The sequence below is a fragment of the Bidens hawaiensis genome, unplaced genomic scaffold (assembly GCF_021521415.1).
Source record: "Bidens hawaiensis isolate Kalapana, Puna unplaced genomic scaffold, B.hawaiensis_p1.1 tig00021053_1, whole genome shotgun sequence".
In the NCBI taxonomy this organism is placed as follows: domain Eukaryota; kingdom Viridiplantae; phylum Streptophyta; class Magnoliopsida; order Asterales; family Asteraceae; genus Bidens; species Bidens hawaiensis.
In genome coordinates, this window is record NW_027493262.1 from 70309 (window position 1) to 91162 (window position 20854).

Genomic DNA, 20854 nt, shown 5'->3' on the forward strand with positions numbered 1-20854 from the left:
TTCCCTCCTTAAAGTGGTTTCGTCCCCGAAACCTAACTATTACATAAACAAATTCGGGTAAAACTTGCGCATGTCTTCCTCAATTTCCCATGTAGCGTCCGATCCTTTGCGGTGCTTCCATATCACTTTCATCAAAGGGATAACTTTATGACGAAGTTGATTCTCCTTACGATCAACAATCTCTATTGGTTGCTCAATGTGGTTCAAATATTCATTAACCTCAATGTTCATCAATGGCTCGTGAGACGTGTCATCAGCTAGACATTTGTTCAGATGAGAAACATGGAAGGTCGAATAAATTCCTTCTAACTCATCCGGTAAATCCAGCTTATAAGCTACTTCACCCACATGATCCATAATCTTAAACGGTCCAATGTACCTCGGACTCAACTTTCCTCTTTTCCTAAAACGGATAATCCCTCTCCAAGGCGAGACCTTGAGCATCACATTGTCACCAACGTTGAACTCAATCGGTCGTTTCCACTTATCAGCATACGACTTCTGTCTGTCTTATGCAGCTTTCATTCTTGCCTTGATCTGATCGAACTTTGAAGAGGTTTCCTGAACAACTTCCAAACTTCCCATCTCTTTCTGACCAATCTCTCCCCAACATACCGGGGTTCTACATCATCTACCGTAAAGCATCTCAAACGGTGGCATACCAACACTTGAATGGTAGCTGTTGTTATAGGAGAACTCTGCTAGATGCAGGTGATCATCCCAACTTCCTCCAAAGTCTAAAACACAAGCACGTAGCATATCCTCAAGGATTTGGATCGTTCTTTCAGACTGTCCATCTGTTTGAGGATGATACGCCGTACTGATTTTCAATCTTGTCCCCATAGCTTCATGGAACATCTTCCAGAATCTTGAAGTAAACAGTGTATCTCGATCAGACACGATCGATAACGGTACTCCATGCTTAGATACAACCTCCTTGACGAACAAACTTACTAACGTCTCTGACGAGATGGCCTCTCGTATAGGCAGAAAGTGAGCACTTTTGGTCAAACGGTCCACAGTCATCCAGATGGTATCATGATGCTTAGCTGTACGAGGTAGCTTAGTTATGAAATCCATGGTGATGTGTTCCCATTTCCATTCGGGTATCTCCAAAGGTTGCATCTTTCCATAAGACTTCTGATGTTCGGCTTTGACTTGTAAACAATTTAAGTAGTTACTAACATAATCTACCACATCATTCTTCATACCCGGCTACCAATAGTCTCTCTTCAAGTCTTGGGACATCTTATTGGATCCTGGATGGATCGAATACCTTGACTTATGAGCTTCTTCTAAGATTCGACCTCTAAGACCTCCATGACGTGGAATCCAGGTTGAAAAGAATATCAGAAACCTAACTCAAATTCGTTATGCAATACTAACGAATTAACAGTAATTCGTTAACGGAAGGATAACGAATAAGCCTTAATTCGTTATGCCAATTCGTTAAGGGAAGATAACGAATAAGCGTTAATTCATTATGCCAATATGTTAAGGAAAGATAATGAATTAGCTAAGCAATTTATTACGGAGAGATAACGAATGGACCCTCATTTGTTAGAAGGTTCATTCGTTATAAAAGATTAGTTCGTTATAAAGAGTCCAGTTCGTTATAAAGACCAAATCGTTATAAAAGGTCAATTCGTTATGAGCCTTCATTCGTTAAAGAACAGAATAACGAATTAAAAAAGCCCGATAACGAACTAGACTTTGAAAAAATGACAGAAAGGTCCCTGGACTTAGAAAAGAATGATATAATTACAAAGAAGCCCTTGAACTTTATGAGTTAGCAAATAAAATAATAATTAAGAATTCCAATGAAAAATGTGTTAAGACAGTTAATGGAAATAAAACTTTTCCAGCTCGACCCCAGCCAGGGGCTCTGCCCCTTGGACCCTGCTAAGGGCTGCCTCCCCTAGAACCCCGCTACCAGGTGCGCTGCCCCCGGACCCCCGTTCGTTGAGGGTTGTAATTAGACTAGATACGCATTATGGGTAGTGATAGTTAGTTGATACGTGTAATTGTTATACAATTAGTCGCACACAGCTAAAGAAAGGAGTAACCATTAAAGGTGAACGTAACCGAGTTTACGTGAGTTTCTAGCCCCATTTCCTTGTTATGTTTTCGGGGCTGTGTGCATACTCAATGTGAAGTGTGAATATGCTTACCTTAAGTGGTAAGTGTATGATATAATGATTGATGTGATAATAAGTACGAATGTTATGAATGAATGTTTATCGGTGCGTGAACGATCTTAGGATATTGCGCGTACCGCCAATGGGAATGATCTCCAAGTGGTTATTAGTGTGTGTAAAGGTTATGATGTAAGTTGGTTATTATGTAAATGATGTAATGATAGAAAGTGTGTTGTAGACAAGTAGAGGTAGAGCGTGATAGAAGTGGCAAGGGTCTAGTAAGGGTGTTAGTGGCATGACAATAGTACGTGGTAGGGTAAGCCTATATGTGCCTTCGTTATTAAAGTGGCATAACGTGAGTGCGTGGTAGGGTAAGCCTATACGTGGCTTCGTTATTAAGTGGCATAAGGTGAGTGCGTGGGAGGGCAAGCCTCTATGTGCTTCCGTAAACAAGTGGCTAAGGCGTAAGGGGCAGTGAAGAGGTTAAGCGATAAGGTGAACAGGTTAGACAGAGGACCACATGTCTTTGGATATGTATATATTTTCATGTAATGGTTGTATGGTAAGTTTCTTGATTAACTAGAACTCACTCAGCTTCGCTGACTTTTAGTATGCACGCAGGTGATCAGGCTAAAGAGCTAGCATGAGGATGGCACATGGAATGGATTGAACGGATGGCATCTGAAGATGGAAGAAATGATGTTTTAAATATGATGTTTTATGTTATGGTTTTAAAGAAAATATTGAATGCTTTGTAACGAATAGTTTAAGTTGACGTTTCCGCAACAAGTTTAAATTAACTCTGATTTATAAGAACTGTGTTTATGAGTAGATCTGACGCTAAAGTAGGTCACCGGTAACGGGCCTTACAGATTTACTCATAAACACAATTCTAAATATCAGAGTTAATTAAAACTTTCGCGGAATATTAATAATAGTCAACCATTCATTACAAACATTCACAAAACTTGTCTTTTAAAACATAATCATAAAAGATAGTATCAAAACATCGTGACAAATATTCAAATTCAAGCCACTTCCGATCCTGCCGTGTGTCCCTCTAAAGCTAGCTGTCTCAGTCTATTAACCTGCGTGCATACAAAAAGTCAGCTACGATGAGTGAGTTCTAGTTAATACAGGTAACATACAATACATCCACATACTTACATTTATACGCGTCCGAAGATACTTATAATATAATTAGCCTTTTACTTTTCTTCATACTTTCATACTTTCGTACTCTCATTCTTTCTTTCATACATACACATATATATACATACATTTCGTCCTATAACCTTCGCAGATATTATTAGGGTATGTTCCCTACATTCACAGATATTATTAGGGTATGTTTCCTTCATTTGAAGATATTATTAGAGTCTGTTCCCTTAATTCGCAGATATTATTAGTGTATGTACCCTACATTCGCAGATATTATTAGGGTATGTTCCCTACCTTCACTCTACCATACTTTCATACTAACATTCATATAACTCCGTACATACCCTGCTTTATCATTCATTCATACACATCTATGTATTCTAACACTTACTTCCCTTGACGATACGTGCAATATCCGAAGATCGTTCACGTATCTTCAAGCTTTCATTCATATTCACGTTATAATAGCTATCACATATCATACATGCATACACTTACCGCTTAAGGTAAGTGTATTAATTAATCACATCGAGTATGCTCACCTGCGTCCTGTTACGTTCACCGTTAACTGTTATTCCTTTATTTAACTGGGCACGGCTAACTGTTATAACAATTACACGTATCAATTAACTATCACTACCCATATCGTGTTTCTAGTTCAATTATAACCCCCAACGAACGGGGGTCCGGGGGTGGCAAAGCCTTGGCAGCGGGGTTCTTGGGGCGGCAGCCCCTAGCGGTGTCCAAGGGGCAGAGCCCTTGGCTGGGGTTAAGCTGTTCTTAACAAAAATTTCATTAGAATTCTTTAATAATATTTTGTTGTTAACTCATTAACCATTTAAGGTATCTTTCATTAATTAATAGAGTCCAAGGGCTTCTATGTAATTAAATCACTTTATTCTATGTCCAGTGACCTTTCTGTCATTCTTTCAAACTCTTATTCGTTATCCTGTTCCTAAACGAATGGGGTTCATTCGTGACTTCTTAACGCATGTGTTCTTTTATATTGAATGGACTCCTTCGTTACTTCTTAACGAATGGACCTTTATAACGAATGAACTTCCATAACGAATGAACTATGGACTTCTATAACGAATGAACTTCTGTAACGAATGGACCTTCATAACGAATGAGGGTTCATTCACCATCCCTTCATAACGTATGGGATTCTTTGCTTGACATGGCTAACGAATGGGGTTCATTCGTTAGTTCTCTGTAATGAATGGCAGGCCATTCGTTATTCTTCCTTAACGAATGGCAGTCCATTCGTTATACGCGCCTAGGGTTAGGGGAATGTCAGGGAACATTCTCTGACAGGCCCTACAGTTCCGACGCCGGAAAGCGTCATCGGCGGAAAACCGAGATCTCGCCGTAAAAGCGAGACCTCACTCGTTTTTTCACCGTTTTTCAATGTTTTTGTCCCGTTCGATCCGGATCCGAGCTAGGGTGCCCGATTCCATACAGATCTTGTGACTCAACTACACAAAACAACGGCAAGTGAACCGATCAATTGTACTAAAGCTAAGTAAGTCCGGAATATCGAACCCACATGACTCTATAAATTACGTTAATTAACTAAATAGACTCGACTTACGACACGACTATTTATTATTAATGTTTAAAGGGGGTTTTAAACTAAGATTTAACTAAGAAAGCGAATAAACAAGTAAACAAGAAATAAGCAATTAAACAAAAGATCGAAACCAATCAGAGAAGGAATCTACCCAGGTAAGAATCCCATGCATCAACAATCATCAAGCAATGGACAAATAACATGATATGGAAATTGATTTCTAAACATATTCATCTAACAAACCCTAAAGGACCCTCAATCGCATCAAGTAAAATCCTAAAGAATAATTAGTAGATTATTAAGCAATCAGTTATATTGATTTCCTTACAGTTATCAATTAGGGTTAATTAATAGTATCTGAAGCAAGCAATCTTACGAAACACTAAACTCTAGATAACTTGATAAGCTTAAAACGACATCATGAACAAGGATCAACACAATAAGCAAGAATATTGTCACTAAACTATCACTACGTGAATATCGACCTTCGGCCACACATGTGGTCTGGGCGATTTGCCACACTTCGGCTTAAATGTGTGGCTAAAGGGTCTTTGACCATTTTTGAAAACCTTCCAGAATGTTTTGGCCACACATATTATTCTTCATGTGACCATTCTTTACCTACTCAGGTACTTTTCGCCACACTTTGAAAAAAACTGTGACAAAAACTAGCCACATTATAAAAACGTGTGGCGAAATGTGACCTACAGTCATAGTTTGTTTGATCTTTGATACATGTGACCAAAAACACATGCATTAGCCACAAACTGTGACATTTAACTAGCCACATGTTTTAATAGTGTGGCCAAATGTGACAAACGGCTGCTGTATTGATAAAAGATTTGTCTAAAAGGTAAAAGATATAGCCACTTATATTACGTTGTGTGACCTAATGTCACATTTTCTAGCCACTTTTTTTTAATAAAGTGGCGAAATATGACGAACAACCATTGTATTTATTAGTAATGTAGCTAAAACGCTTAAAATATATGGCCACTTATACGAGGTTGTGTGACCAAAGAGTAGTTTACTTTTATTTTTCCTAGGTTTTTTATTGTCACGGATACACTTATTATGTGTGGCTATAAGTGATAAATTGTCACACTTAAATATTTTTAAGTGTGTCCAAATGTAATTAATGGTCACTTATACGAGGTTGTGTGACCAAAGAGTATCTTAGTTTTGCTTTTTATAAGTTTTTTATTGTCACGGATACACTTATTATGTGTGGCTATAAGTGAGAAATTGTCACACTTAAATATTTTTAAGTGTGTCCAAATGTAATTAATGGCCACTTATACGAGGTTGTGTGACCAAAGAGTATCTTAGTTTTATTTTTTATAAGTTTTTTATTGTCACAGATACACTTATTATTTGTGGCTATAAGTGAGTAATGGTCACACTTAAATATTTTTAAGTGTGTCCAAATGTAATTAATGGCCACTTATATGAGGTTGTGTGACCAAAGAGTATGTTAGTTTTATTTGTCTAAGTTTTTTATTGTCACAGATACACTTATAATGTGTGGCTATAAGTGATAAATGGTCACACTAAAATATGTTTAAGCTGTCAAAAACGTAATTAATGGCCACACGTTGATTTGACTAGTGGCGACGTCATCATTGCCTTTACAGTTTCTTGTGCCGCCAATTTCAAATTGTCAGGGAGATGTACCGTCGGGTTCCGATGGTGTTTAAATACCAGTCACAATCACAATCCACAAATCACAATCACAATCCATAATCACAATCCATAATCACAATCACAATCCACCTTTCTTCCGATTATAATTTCCGATAATGGCTTCAACATGGGTTGAACGTGCACCGGGTGCTCATGCCCCCATCTACTACGACCCCACATTTTTCACCATACGATTCCACTTTTCTTCCGGCGCCGTCCGGAGGAATCAAAGGGTGAGGTATGTGGACTATGTCCACCCTCACACCTTCACGTACCATCAACTTAACCGAATGGTTAGGTGGCTTGGGTACATGACTGCTGATTATTTCAGCATTGATATGGTAGTGCCGGGAATCGAGGTGGCCTACATCGAGACTTGGAGTACTTCAAGGCGGTGTCCGTTTATGGGGCATTCCGTAGTCAGGTGAACCTTCGCCTCCAAAGGCTTAAGGATTCCACCTATACCTCGGATGGCATGTACGAGAGGATCATGCCCTCTCATACTCCAGAAGAGAATCCGGATGTAGATTCGGATACAGAATCTACAGGGAGGTCTACGATGGATGTCGATGTAGATTCTGATATGGAGTCGGATGCTAGGAGTTAGTTTTATGTAATTTGGTTTTCTATATTAATGTAAATGTTATTATTGTAAATGCTATTATATTTTGGTATTAATATGTTATGTGAATTTATTAATCATATTTCAATTTTTTTTAATACATAATCACTTATATTATGTGAATGTTATTATTGTAAATGTTATTATTAACTGTAAAGCGTATGAGCATTTCCAAAGCGTGATATATATAACTGGTGGCTGAAATTTAATGACTGCAATAAACCAACTAACAACAGACTTTAATGCCTGCAATAAAACTGGTGACTGAAATTTATTACGCTTTAATATATATATGTTATGTGAATTCCAAACTTGGCCAAGCAGAAGAAATCTAAGGTTTCCACAGATCTTAAACTTCCCAAAGATCTTAAATTTTGATAAAATCCCTTCCAAAACTCAATGCCATCACCAAATCTTAAATTAGGTTACTGGTGATGGCATTGAGTTTGGAAGGGGTTTTTCAAAACTGAATTTTATTTGTTCAAAGGCTTCTTCAAAGTCTAAGACCCACAGATGCTTTGGTCAAAGATCTGAGTATGGAGGGTACAATTTTGGTATGCAGGTTAGTGAAAAGAAGGGCATAATGGTCTTTTTTTATAAAATGAGTTGATAATGTTTTGCAGGAAACCAGCTATTAAAAAGTATGTTGAAACATAACCAAATAGAGGTTGTGCAAGAAACAAAACCATTAGAAGAGAAATGATGACTGTCACCGATGGCCGGTTTGGGCGGTTACGCAGTTTCCAACCGAACCATGAACACCCTAGACAACATGATGCATTTTTGGGCTTTCTTTGTATTAATGTAACTTTGATATAGCACTAGTCAGTTATGAGTGTAATGACTTTATTGATCTTACTATGATACACTACAAGTCAATTGTGACTTTTATCGATGTAACATGATGTATGTTTGAACTTGACACCAATGGACCAAAATAGCCAGAAGATGAAATGAATTCAACAAACCGGCTTGTATAAGCAGTAATAGTATTAAAAACAACCAATATTTCTTTAATTTGAATTAATAAGTACAAAGTAAAGAATGGTGATATCGTGTATCACAACTAAATTTAAACATATATTTACATCTAACTAACCGAACGAACACAACTGCTGGGTCGACAACCCCTACATCGGTGTCAATCTCCATTACGAATAGTTGTGGGCTTTTTCTCGGGCCTCCAGTAATCATCCGGGGACTCATTACAAAGCAGTTGATTTGGTTGTACAGGTGGCAATGTATTACCCTCATGAGGGAAAGTTACCGTACTAAATTCCTCATGGACCTCGTCATACGAATGCCTATAATTCTTGGGTGGAGTCATGAGGACAACATGATTTTTTCTATCCAGCTGATCTTAAACATAAAACACCTGGTGTGCTTGCGAGGCCAATATGAATGGATCATCCTTGTGGCCAAATTTGTTTAAGTCGACCGACGTGTAACCAAGAATATCATGTTTGACATGTTTACGGTCAACCCATTAGCACATAAAGACCGGAATTCTTTTAGTATGATAATCTAGGACCCATCTCTTGCAAAACCCCAAAACGAAAGTTTTGTCAATAGGTCACCACGTATTTTTTGATGTGCATGTCATCCGCCTCTACACCAACCCCGCTGTTCTGGTAAACTCTACCATCATGAGATTTTGTACGAAATTCAAAACCGTTGATGTCGTATGAGTCGTATTTGTAAACGCTGCGGTGTGCTCCGTGTGAAATCTACTTTACGGTTTCCGATACAGAACTGGGGAGCCTGCTAGCTCTCTTTCAACCTGAATTTCATTATAAGGATTAGCTCTCTCTATAAAAGATTTTTGAAATTATAGAAGACTTAATAAATTGATCTACCTTGTCGCGTAACCAGTCACCAAACTTTAAAGTATGCTCCTTCTCCAGCAATGCTTTTCGTTTACCAAGCATTTGGCTTTTCAAAGAGGTCTTGTGTTGTCTGCAAGTAGGAGTATAATATATTGTGACTTTATATATATATATACACACACACACACACATATATGGGTGCAGTTACTGTACTTTAATGCCTTAACGTATGCTATATTCTGAACTAATATATATATATATATATGTATGTATATATATATATATATCTATATGTGTGCGTTTGCTGAGCGTTTAAGTTTTCTGAGCGTTTTAGGTTTTTTCCTTTGTTTTTTGCCTTTGAGTGTCTCGCGTATCTACCGTATGTTAAGGCATTAGCGTACAGTAACTTCACCCTATATATATATATATATATATATATATATATATAATTTAGAGTATATATGTTAGTAATACTTACTCGATATATGACGTTATTTCAGGCGTATTCTGCAGCACATAGAAATGTGCTTTCTTGAAGAGATCAGGAGAAACTTCAACTAATTTAGCGCCTGTGATAGGAATTGTCTCCCCATTATCATCATGCTTATCATATGGAATACCAACAGTACTCTTGATGTTTTTTTGGTATTCGCTCAGAAACTCGATTGTTTCTTCCGCAATGTTCTCCTCAGCAATGCACCCTTCTGGGTAAGTTTTGTTTCACACATGCCCTTTGATAACCTTCATACACCTTTTAAAGGGATACATCCAACGAAAGCATGGTGGCCCACATAATTTTGTCTCTCTGACAAGGTGCACGGTTAAGTGAACCATGACATCAAAAAATGATGGAGGAAAGTACTTCTCCAGCAGGCACAGTGTAACTATTTGCTCTTCCTGCATCTTATCAAGCTCTTCTACAATGATTTCTTTGCTACAAATTGACTTGAAAAAAAAAAGCAAAGCCTGATTATAGCATTTCTCATTGGTTCTGGCATGATGGACCGTATTGCAAGGGGTAGAAACTGTTGCATAAGCATGTGATAATCATGTGATTTAAGGCCTTGTAGCTTCCTTTCTTTAAGATTCACCAAACTAGAGAAGTTAGAACAATACCCTAGTGGAGCCTTCAGTTTATACAATGTTTCAAAAAACATGTCTTTTTCTTGTGCTGATAATGTGAAGCATGCTGCAGGAATTTCTGTATTGTTGCCCTTTGCTTTCAGTTGCAACTTCTTTTTAATCCCTAAAAACTCCAAATCCTTTCTAGCTGCCAATCCGTCTTTTGTCCTACCGGGAATGTTCAGCAACGTCCCGACAATACTTTCTGCCACATTCTTTTCAACATGCATCAAATCAATACAATGTTGGACAGGTAAATAATTCCAATAGCTGAGCCGTTGGTACTATATGTTGAACTTCTTCCAATATGGCTGCGGCGTTGTGTAATCGCTTTTCCTCTTACTCCCACTTAGGGATTCAGATCCCTTTCCCCATTCATTGTTAATGTTTTTGACCTCGTCGTATATCTCTTCCCCTGTCATAGGCTCTTTAGCGGTTCTCATATCCTCTTTCCCGTTGAACGTCTTTGTTTATTTTCTGAAAGGGTGGTCATGTGATAAATACCTTATGTGGGCAGCATAACTCTGCTTCTTTGTGTGATAAATTCGAACACACTGAGTGTCGCCCCGACACACCACACAACCTTTGAATCCACTGTAAGGACAACCACATAGTGTACCAAGAGCAGGGTAATCATTAATCGTCCATAACACAACTGAGTGTAAACATTTCTTGTTTATATGCATCATATGTTGGCTCCCCGACCTCATATAAAGATGCTAGATCGTCAATTAAAGGCTGTAAAAACACATCAATATTGTTTCCTAGCACTCCGGATATTAATAAGGAAAGCATGATGAATTTTCTTTTCATACACATCCAAGGTGGAAGGTTGTAAATGACTCCTAAAACAGGCCAGACATTGTGGTTTCTGTTGCCTCTATGTACGTCGACCCCATCAGTGCAAATCCCTAGACGAAGATTTCTTGGATCGCTTCCGATGGTATCGGAGTACCTGTCATCTATGGCTTTACATGCTAGTGAATATGATGGGTGGCGTAAAACACCGGGTTTATTGGTACTCGTGGCGTGCCATGTTAAATTCTCTGCTGTGGTCTTTGATTGAAAGAGGCGCTTGAATCGTGGAATAATGGGAAAGTACCATAGTACCTTAGCAGGCGTGTTTATGTAAGTTTTGTTAGTCTTCTCAACCACCTTCCACCTTGACTTTTTACAAACTGGACATGCTTCCAAATCCTTGTAATCCTTATAGTAAATAATTCAGTCTTTAATACACACATGTATCTTTTCGTATCCTGAGCCCATTGCCTTCATCATCCTTTTGCCCTCATACATATTATTTACCATTTTGTTATATGCAGGTAGCATCTTTTTCAACAATTTCAGAAGTTCATCAATGAACTTATGAGATACCCCGTGCTTGCTCTTCAAGTTGAGTAGTTGTACTAATGCAGACAACTTAGTGAAGTCAAGACATCCTTTATATAAGGGCTTCTCAGCGTCAACAAGTAGTTGTAGAAACTGTTGATACTTCTTGTCGCCTTTGAAATTGTCTTTTGTAGCATTTACCATTTCTACAGTTTCACATGCATCTGTTGGAATGTTGGTGTCGACAACTCAGTATTATTATCATAATTAGTTGGAATGCAGGTGTAGGCAAACCCAGTATTATTAACATTAGTTGGAATGTTGGTGTCGGTTTCTCCATGTTTTATCCAAGTAGTATAACTCTTATCAATTCCAAACCCGTACAAGTCATGTTTTACATCGTCTACACTAATAGATACGTGGTTCACACACCGAACACATGGACATGAAATAGAAATTGGTGGTGATGTCTCCTTGCAATTACGAACTGCAAAATGTAGAAATGCCTTAACACCATCTTTATATGCTTTACTGCACCTGTCGCTTACTGAAATCCAAGACTTATCCATCTTCCAAGAAATTTTTTATTAACTGTGTCATCAACGATATATATATATATATATATATATATATATATATATATATATATATATATATATATATATATATATATATATATATATATACTAGTAAGAGAGCCCGCGAGTTGCGGCGGGAAGGCAACATGAATCTGGTTTGTAACGTTTTCGGTTCGTTATGGTGCCAACATTACTTGAACGTTGCGGCATGACTTCTATCTGCGTACAGTGAATGCCTAAAGTGTTGTTTTTAATCATGTTTGTCATTTATACATATGGTTCAGAGACAAATCAACACAACTGAATATAAAAGAATTTGAACAAATACCAATGGGCACTAACTGAAAATAGAGGTATGTATCGAAATTAAAGTCTAAAAATAAAATACCGGCATTTTTACCATTACATGTAACATTAACTAAATAAAAAATATAAGTGATTTTAAATTGGATATAAGGGTTTAGAATATGAAAATTAGTATAACTTCAAGTTTATATTAGTAAAAAATAAGTTTGAAGAACTGTTAAAAATTGGGTAAAGGAACAGGGGTAGTTGAGTAACCTTTTAATTCGAAACCAAACCCAACGGATAGTAACGAATCGGTTTCACAGTCTGAAACCATTCCAGCTAAAACCCGTCAGAAAACATACCGTAGCCGTATAAAAACAAATTCTGCAAACTAACAATGGAAATCTAGCTTGGTCAATTATACGAGTCTTTGATAAATTTTGCGAACTAACACCAGAAATCTAGCTTGGTCAGTTATATGAGTATTTGATATATATGCTCATGAATGTATACATCTGGCTTTGCTACGCCTTTGTTACAGGTAACTCAAACTAAGGTGGCTTACTAATCACTTACAGACAATTATTATAATTGTGCTTGGAGAAATGAGTGTTTAAAATGCACACTTGTGTTTAGTAAGTTCCTTATGTTAACCGAGAATTTGGAAACATAGCAATTAAAACTTCTGCATTGTTTAATGCTTTAAAAGAAGACGATAATAAAAGTTAATGGGTGTTATAACCGAAGATTGGTTGATGATTATGGGAGGATCATTGGTTGGTGATAACAAAGCTTAAATGAGATAATTAATGGTTTAAAGACATCGTACTATATCAACAAAACCTAAAAAATGAAACAAATCATAAATTATATCCTCTGTCTAACCTTCCTTCCTAGGTTAGACTTACAGGAAGTAATCAAACATTCTTCTAGTTACATCAGGTTCTCCTCTCCTAGGAGCAGATTAAAATTACAATCACAAATAACTTCACCAAAAAACAGTTTCTTCCAACGATTAACCAAATATTCTAAAATCCTCATTCAAGTGCCAAAAGTATATGTAAATTTTATATTAAAAGGAACCTAGATACATGTGTGTGTCCCTTACAATAATTTGGGGCACTAAAGATAGTCACCTCCTTTTGATTATGTCAGCTAAAAGTCAACATACTTACTATTCAACAACATCATTAAGAGAAAACCTCAAGAACAATTAAAAACTCAAATAGTAACCTATGTCTCTAGTTGAAACCTCCATGACCAGTTAATGAGCTCGAGCAATAAGCTTTAGCCCGTCAGTATGGTTGAACTGCTCCGAGATACACTGAAAATACAATTTCAAGTAAATCACACAAATCATCCTTGTAGTTTATGTATACTTACGGCTGATTATCATCACTTACTTTGAAAATTGTAACGGTCCCTAAAACTTTTATAAGTGTCAATGGTAATAAATTAAAAGCTTTAGGAAGAAATAATACTTGGGCTAATGTATAACCAGGTCCACGAGGCAGGATACCCCAACCGCAAAGGTCATCAGGGTCAGACCATAACATGTCACACATAGTACTTTTATGTGAGACCTCTTGAACACGGTCAAAGTTTCTAACATTACGTAGGGTTTCAATAGAAGGTGACAATTCACCATGAAGACAAAATATTTCATATTCAACCTACCATTATTAAATACCCCTCATCAGGTTGCTGATCATGCACTAAAATTTTGACACTCACCAAAGCAGTCAACTGGAAATAGAAACATATCTGTAACAGTCTTCCAAACATTAGCATTGCCATACCTAGGGGTGTTCACGGTTCGGTTTGAAACCGTGAAACCGCCCAAACCGGTAGACGGTTCGGTTTCACGGTTGGTTTTTTTATCAAGTATTGGTCGGTCGGTTTCAATAATTTCAAACCGTAGCTAATGGTTTGGTTTACGATTTGTACCAAAAACCAGCCGTAAAAAACCGGACCGGACCATATAATTTAGTTATATTAAAAAAATTTAGATATTTTATATAATATACACATATGTATTAGTACATTTTATTAAATATAAACTGGTAGTATAACTATGTAAGTGTGTTTATATATATATATATATATATATATATATATATATATATAATGTTCATATTAATTATTAACCAAATCCTAATTGAAACTTGAAAGATGGGTTGAGAGCCAAATTCAACCGCAGTAACAAGTTGCAACGAATCTCTGCTTTTAGAACTTTTTTTCTCATTAAACTATTAAACTCCAAATAATATGCATTTCATGTTTTTAGATTACTCGTGTTTAAACGTCACTATGGACGAATTGCATTTAAATAAATTTGCAAATTATTCACAACCCACCATGTCCAAACCGTTAAACCAAACCTTAACTAACGGTTTGGTTCGGTTCGGTTTAAAAGTTCAACGTCTGGTTTCGGTTAAGAAGAATCAAAAACCGTTACTAACGGTTCGGTTCACGGTTTGACCCAAAAACCGTGAAAACCGGACCGTAAACATCCCAGCGGCCATACCTGCAAATCACGAATTAAATTATACACGTGAAATTATATATAGGAATTTATTGTTGGAAACTGTGTAAGAACAACAAATTCACTTCCTAATAAAACAGTCAGATTGATTATATAACTGGAAAACTAAAAGTCATATGCATTTAACTTAAATCAATTCGAGCTGCAAGAAAGATAAGTGACACAAATATAATTAATAACAAAAAAAGTAAAACAAGTAAAAGGAACCTACTTCAAACTTTCCTATGGGTGCAACATTATGCCTTGTAATAACAATTAGCAATGATGTTATGTTTAGGTTTTGATTATAACAAACAAATACAGACAAGGTTAAGCACCAAATGAGAGCGCAAAATAAATTAGAAACACATAAACTTCAAAAGGCTACTCAGATTATAAATAGAGAAAATCAAATAAAGAAAACGACTAATGTCTTCAAATTCTCATCAATATACACACAAAGATAAGCAAGTAGATGATATATTATAATCCAGATTTTAACTTCTTTACACAAAATGAACCCTGCAAAGTATAGAGAGCAGCCATGTCACCCTTTTGTATTCAGTTCATATTTGTAAACAAAATGTCAAATGTCAAATGTCTAAAACCTGACCACTACGAGTTCTTTAAAAAGCGCACCAGAAACACTACCGGCTGGGCCGAGTCATAAATTGTTTTAACCTTAATAAACGCATTGTATGCTATTAATAATTTGGGAGGCAGGACAACCTAAGCCTATAGTGAGCCCGAATTAGAACTGCCCAAATCGTTTTGAGTTACAGGAATAAACTCAAGCTTTGTATGGTTCAAGCTAAGCCTAATCAGGCCCGGCTCTAGCCCAAAGCAACTAAGGCGGTGGACTTAGGCCTCCACCTTTGAAAGGCCTCCTTTTTAAAAATAGCGGTGGATTTAGTTATCTATTTATATGTATCTATTTTTTTTAGTTTTTACTTATCTTATTATGTGTCTTTCTTAAAAATAGCGGTGGATTTAGTTTTTTATTAACACGTTGGTTTTGACTGAAAATAAAGACTTATAATTTTGGCTCCTGTTAAATTACAATATCTTCACTTTTTTTTCTGATTCAATCAATGAACCTACACTCCTTGCAAATCGATCCTCTAATGACTTATTTGCCCTTATCAAGATAGGAATTATGTCTGTACATTTTGTGCACACATCAAATCTTGTGGACGAAACACAATTAGACCATGTAAAGAAATCACATTTTTTGCCCTAAGTTAAAAAATATAGAGTTTAGGGTCAACAATTGTAGATGAATTCCAATTTTATTTATAATTTCACTAACATGAGATGCACAATTGTAGAAACTCCAACCTGAATTTTTGGTGGTCCTTGATGTTCTTAGAATGGCTTCTTGACCACAAAAACAATAAACCTGAGATCGATTGTTACTAGATGTTGTGGTCCGCGATGAGATTTCTTCCATGGTGAAAAAGGAGTTTTTATTGAAACAAAACTAGATATATAAGTATATATATATATATAGGAGGGTTTAGAAATGAGTTGTTGTACACATGCTTGTTACTAGCGTTTTAGGATATTTATATATGTCTTTGTACAGTAGCGTGTTGCAAGCGTAATAGACTCTTTTGAACAAATATATATCATATTTTAAGTTAATTGATTACACGCATTTTTAACAAAGAAAGATGAGAACCATTAATCCATATTTATCATTCATCAAAAGATGCATCACAAAAAGTACCATTAATTACAATACATAAAACATGTTAAGAAAGCATTTTAAGATAATCCATAGTTACCATTCATCAAAAGATGTCATACAAAAAGTACCATTAATTACAAAAAGCTAACATCACCATCACTCCGCCTTTTCCACAGTCTCCACCCCTATCTCCTTAAAACTAATGTTGGTTGATACCGTAGTTACGGTGTCAACCAGGGTCTCACACACTGAGCTGTAGCATTCAGACTGTTGTTTCTGATAATCAGCAACCATTGCTCGAAACTCATTTTCGTCTTCAAACAACATGATTTTACAGGAGTCGAAGGTCTTTGTTTTTTCGAATGCGAGTCTAGCCCTAATCGCTTCGACTGTCTTCAACAAAGTGTCGTCTTTCTCTTTCTCAAGATCCATCGTTGTTTTCACCATGTTCTTCTCGGTTTTGTCAGAAGAATACATTTTTATTATCTTTCTGAAACTGTTAGTTTGATTGAGTATGATGATGATGCCGTTTCATGGTGACGGTGATCGATGATTATGATGATGATAACCACTATAATACATGATAACCATGATGACTTTATGATGTTGATCATCATCATAACACATATGGTGATGATGATTACCTAGAAGATGATAATGATACAAAACTACATATGATAATGATAACACTAGAATGTTATGAGCTTCTCTAATACGAAGTTGTAAATCTTATCCAGAAAATATTACTAATGTTTAAGATAATACTTCAATAATGGAAAATTTTTTAATTTTATTTAAAAAATACGATTTATTAAACGAACTTAATTTTTACGAAATTTAATACCCGAATGTTAGTAAAAAAATCTAAAAGTAAATGTTTTTATACTATTTTTAAAAAGTTATAAAGCAAAAACCAAAATATATATATAATTAAATGTGTAGAAATAAATAAAACCAAAATTCAAACCCCTTTTAACTTCAAAACCCTAAATCGACTTCTACTTCGCTTTACTGTAATTCGTATCCTGGTAAGAACATAAAAATGTCACGTCTCAATAATGGAGTTAAGTTCCTGGTAGATATCGACAGCGATTCCATGAGTAGGATGGTATCTTAATGTTATCTGGTTAATTTTTTTATGAAACATTTTACAATTTTGCAACATATACATTCTAAGAACATTTTTTGTGTTACTTATAGCTCATTCCTAAAGCTGTTCAACCAATGTTTGCTGACATGAAATCGAATACCAGCTGTTGTTTGATTTATGATCAAAGTGGTAGAACGTTTTCTGTTGTTATAATCAAAGTACTTGATGACTTTTATTTTGGAACCGGTTGGACTGAATTAATCAGAGAATGTTGTATTGAAGCTAGAACATATGTTGTTTTTGAGCTTAAATCAAGATCTATGTTGAATATGTTTACTTTCAAATGAAACGTAAATGATCAATCTGGTACTATGATATGTATTCCAGTCAGAAACCGACACGTCCATTACTTAGTAAGTTTTAATTTCTGTTTTTAATGATTGTTTCCAAATTCAAATGTCTTTTAATTAACATGTTTAATAGGATTTCCCTGAGTTGTACGTGATTCAAGAATTTGGTGACAATTACATGAATTTGCTTTTCGAGCTTATTGATCCAGATAGATATATGTTTAAAGTTTCATGTCTTTTGGATGGAATGGGTTGTAGGCTAGAGGATGGATGGATTGAGGTTTTTAAACAAACCAACTTGAAAGGTGGTTCGTTTGTTGTGTTAGAAATCATATCAGATAAGACATTTCATATTAATGTCTTTCATGAAGATGGCATAGAATTTATCCTTCCTGGTCCAAATCAGCTGTTTCTCAACTACCAATTAAGCAATCAAGGTAGTTCCTCCCAAAACTCAATTCATCTTGATGAGCAAAATGATGACTCTAAAATCGTCTTCCACATGAACGTCACCAAGAAATTGGTAAATTGAATTTTTAAATTTCTTTTTTATTTACAAGTATATTTGAAATTTGCTTTTCACAGCGTCTTCCGGGTCACATTACTATCAAGATTGATGCCTGTGATGGAATGCTAATCACTTTGGTCAATCCTGAAGGTCGTAAAAAAAATGAAACTCTATGGTGAAGTGTCGAAGCTGAAATTCAGATACTCTTTACAAAAATGGAAAATTTTCAAGGAGGAAAATGAATTACAGATTGGTGATAAGTGCAGATTTGAATATGACTTCAATGAAGGTACTTTGTTAGTTTCAAAAGTTGATTAGTGATTTGGTGATGTTTAGAACATTTGGGAAATATTTGGTGATGTGTTTGGTGAGTTTTGGAACATTTGTGATTTGGTCACTCTGGGTAATATTTGTATGGTTGTATTGATACACTTTTTAGTTTATTGTATTGAATGTTGGCTGGTTAGCTTTACATCAAAGAGGAATCGAACCTCTTCCAGTTCTGTGAAAACTCTAATCCATTTGATGTCCCCCACCCTTCCCCTCCTCCTTCCTCCGTTAGTTTAGCTGCAACGGCCGCAGACGTAGGAAGCAAGTGCTATAGATTCTATGGGAATCGAAGTAAAATCTATAGCATTTCGGTAGTGCTATACATCTTCAGTTTTTTCTTTTGAATAGGAACGTACTAACTTGACGATTCTAATAAAAAAATGAAATAGAAGTAGGGCCACCAAAGTCAGAGTTAGCATCATAAACAAAGATGAATTTGTGAATGAATGCTTTACTTTTATAGTTTCTTGTATCATCTATTTTGTTATTCACTCTTATTTTGTTTCATGGAATATATTGTAATGGTGCCTTTTGTATGAAAACTTTTAATGAATGGTAATTATAGAGTATCTTAAAACAAATCGAAAAAACTAAAAACACTTGGTTAAATCTAAAAATAAAACAAAAACACTTTGTTAAAAAACACTATTACGCTTTGAACACGCTAATGTACATAAACATATATAAATATCCTAATACGCAAGTAACACGCTTATCCAACCATCTTCTGTCAAAGTGTCTATTTTCAGCCACAGGTTCTCTGCCATAAAAACTATGCCAATAATCTATTGGTTCTTAATTAAAATGGAGGCAAAACTCAAAAAGCTCCAAAATATTGGCTCCAAATATTTAAAAACTCCAAATTACATTAAACACTCCAAAAATCAAATTACACTCCAAATTATTAAAAATTTTCTACTCCACAAATCAGCACGACAGTGATTTATACTCCAAATTACACTCCAAATTATAAAAAAGAATCGACGATGAAGCTTATAAATGAAAGAATCGAAGAAGAACATCTTTTATACTCCGATGAGGAAGCCGACGACGACGACGACGCTCAATCAGACGACACTTAAGGCTACTCCAGCGAGGAAGCCAACGACGACGACAGTGAGACTGGTAGGGGCGATGCTATAGCGACGATGGCTATCGAACCCTTCAACAGTTTTGCTACTACTCAAAAATCTACAAGGGGGTTGACGAGGTTACCTAAGCTACGTACCGATTATGCAAACTCTGGAGGTGTCAGACTGGCAGTGGAGTTTGATAATCTGGGTAGGTTCACTTGCCAAAACAGATCAAAGTTTGCAAGTTTTTTAGGGGATGTTGTAAGGGAAATAGTTGGCTTGAGACATTTAAGTTGGAGGGAGGTCACAAAGGAGCTTAGAGATAAACTGTGGGAACAAATAACGGTTATTCTTAATTTTTATTTATGCATTTTATAATTTGAGAAGTAATTTACCTTTACTGTATTATATTATGTAGAAATATTTTGAGATTGAGGCGTGTCACAGGCCTTCTGTGATGAATCGGCTCGGACACCTTCTTCGGGATTTTCAAAGAAAAATGTATGCCAAATACATTATGCCGAACATCAGTAAACCTCTGAAGCTGAAGGCGATGTCCAAGGGACACAGGACGATGATCAGGCAAGAAGAATGGGATCGCTTCGTTGAGTACACACAATCAGAGCAGTTTCTGGTATAAATCCTCTACTCTAAAAACGTAGATTGATCGAGTATATATGGTTTATGTTTTTTTTAAATATAATGAAATTATTATAATGTGTGGTTGAAGAAAAAATCGGCTTCATCAAAGGGAGCTCGAGCAAAGAATGTTTTTGATCATCACATGGGACGATGGGGTTATACCTACCTTCGAGAGAAACTAGTAATCACTGTCAGCTGTTTTTCTCTCTAGTTCAATGATTTGTTGGTTATGTTTCTAATGCATGACCATCAGCTGCTTTCTCTTGAATATTTTACAAGGTCAAAAAGAAGGAAATTGAACCAGATGAGATCCCCGGCCGTGAATTA